The following is a 2,660-nucleotide window of genomic DNA, read 5'->3' as shown; positions in this document are numbered from 1 at the left end:
GGCGGCGCCGCCCGGCCCTCGGGGCGCCGTCGGGGAGAGTGTGCGGGCCGTCCACCCGCGCTGCAGTCGCGGTGGTGCACCCGGGTTTATGCTGCGGCGGGGCCGTGTTACGCTGTGCGAGACATTCCCGGCGCTTCTCCAGCGGCAGGCCCTGGTAGCCCGCCCGTCGGTCTGACCCCTCCGCCGTACGTCCTCCGAGCGCCCGGTCTTCCCTCGTCGTGACTAACGTCGGTACATTAGGTCGTGATCCCACGCTCCGTCACCACCTGTCGTCCCTACGGAAATTAGCCTAAAAGGGTTAGTTAACGCGAGTGGCCCTTCCTCGACTCGAGTCGAGGCGCCATCCCTGACCTTCCCCTCGGTCGAGCTACCGTCTGGGCGGAAGACGCGACAAATGTCACGTCACAAATGTCATGCGCACATCGTTGGGAAGATATTCCAGAAAAAGCGTTTTTAAATCTTTGTCGTCGATTCTTCCTGGTCCGGCTGGTGATCGCATTTCTGCGAGTAGTCTTGACGGTTTTTCTCCTTGAATTGTCAGGCCGGATAATAGCTTCCGTAATTATTGTCCTCGCGTCAAGGAATAATGTTCGGTCAGCAGTGATTTGAGCATTTGATAGCGATTTTTACGAGAAATCCCGATGATCGTACTGCTCATATTTTCGTAGACTTCGTCTAGGCTGGATACTAACGCCGTGAATTTCTCTGCTTCCGATGAATTGTGATCGCGAAATTTATTTTCTGCAATTTCGAACCACGCTCGCACGTTGGTACCGGCTTTAAATTTGCGTAGATTTATCTTGTATTCACTATATCTTTGGTACATGTAATTGTCTGCGTACATCATTGGCGGTTGCATGTATTGGTATCGCAACTCGGGTGGTACCTGCGATGTTGTCGTCCACGATGCTGTCTTCCGCGTTTGTTTTTTTTTTGGCGGCGCACGCCGCAAAAACACGCGCGCGCAGCGAGTCGTGGATATAGCAAGCAACACCTCCCCCCTCCCTGCCCTCTCTATCAGCACGAAGCAAATAATATCCTGGGATGCGAACTAGGTCATCAGAAATATGCGAGTGCAGCCAGGTCTCTGAAATCAAGATAATGTGAAAAAAGTTTGTCGCTAAGAAAGCCTGGACTGACTCTAGATGGGCAGGAAGGGAGCAGGCATTGAAGCATGCGATCCTAAGACGACGCGAAGCAGAAGGAACTACATCCGCCGCCACAAGTCAGTGAAGCTGTCCAAGATTAGCTTCCGAGGTTATTAAGATTGGAGGCAGACTATTGTCCTTACAGACAAAAATCTGACCGTCCCTACTCCATGGCCATTTGCCTAGCCTTAACTCTCGTCTGACGCAACAAATTGTAGGTGTCAGTAGAAAGGAGTTTGTTTACATAGATATGCCCGGAAATACTTTTAGCGAAAACATCGCTAACAGTAAGTCGGCGCTTGCGGCGCATAACTCGCAGAATGTAATCGGAAACCTCTCGCGACTTGAGCGCGACTATAATAGATCTTGTGCATCCAGCGGAGTCAGCACGAAAATCAGAGGCAGTAACGGAGGCCGGGGCCACGTCTCGCGCCACGGACGTATTCCTCCGCCCTACATCGCGAGTCTCAAGAACGTCGGAAGCCAGCTGAGAAACGTAGAGCGCACGAAAAACATCAGCGACGAGCACGTCAGGCGCATCGGTGAAAATGCTTGGAATGCCAGAAATGATAATATCCGACGTGCAAGAGACCCGCGATGCTGCAGACGACAGACGATCGGTAAGCTGAGAACCGACCAATTGTCCACCACGAACCTCCAACTCCGCTATACGATCACCGTAATCCGCCATGACTCTCAGAACCTCGGGTATCTGGTTCAACTTTCGCTCGACATCAGCTTTCACGGATTCCTGGTGGTTGATGAAGGCAGTGATCTTCCTGTCAGACTCATCCAACCTGGCGGTGATCCTCCTATCCGATTCGTCGAGCCTGGCAGCAAGTCTCTTTTCCGATTCGTCAAGCTTGGACAAAATCAACTGAAGCAACGTATCAGTCTGTGGTTGTGTGCCCGAAAGAGAGGCCATGTCCACCAGATCAGAGAATGCTGCGCACTTGTCGAGCTGCGACGTAAGCGGCAGTTCCGACGACGCCGCTAAGGCATTGCAGCAATGATCGGCGTATTTGGTCCAGGAATACGACCTGATACAGCCGGGGTGAAACACTTTGTTGCACTTGCATGCAACCGAAGCTGTCGCAATTGACTTCTTACACTTGAAACACTGCATAAGTGACACGTTGCGCTAATTCAGGATCGAGAGAAGCGCAGTATGGCAATCCAGTAGGAAACAGATGGTAATACGTTCGAAGCTGCAGATGGTAACAGGAAATAGCACGTGCGGAAGCCTACAGATGGTAACTCGTGCGTAGAGCAGGTGTGAGAACAGGAACAGCGCGGGGATGAAAAGAAAAAGCCGGAGCATGCGTAGCGAAAGTCCACGTCGATCCAGATCGATGAGGCGAAAGTGAGGTTAGAAAGAGAAAAATACTTTGCCTCAGGATATCAGGGACAGTAATTGCGAGGAAAGAAAAATCCAATATCAATCCCCACAAGCAACAAAAAGCCTGCTCGATTCTGTAACAAGAATTGCCCGAAGGCGGCTTGCGGCAGAGA

This window comes from Temnothorax americanus, unplaced genomic scaffold (genome assembly GCF_048541705.1).
Source record: "Temnothorax americanus isolate GAGA-0224 unplaced genomic scaffold, ASM4854170v1 Scaffold221, whole genome shotgun sequence".
NCBI lineage: Eukaryota > Metazoa > Arthropoda > Insecta > Hymenoptera > Formicidae > Temnothorax > Temnothorax americanus.
This window is presented reverse-complemented; position numbering follows the sequence as displayed.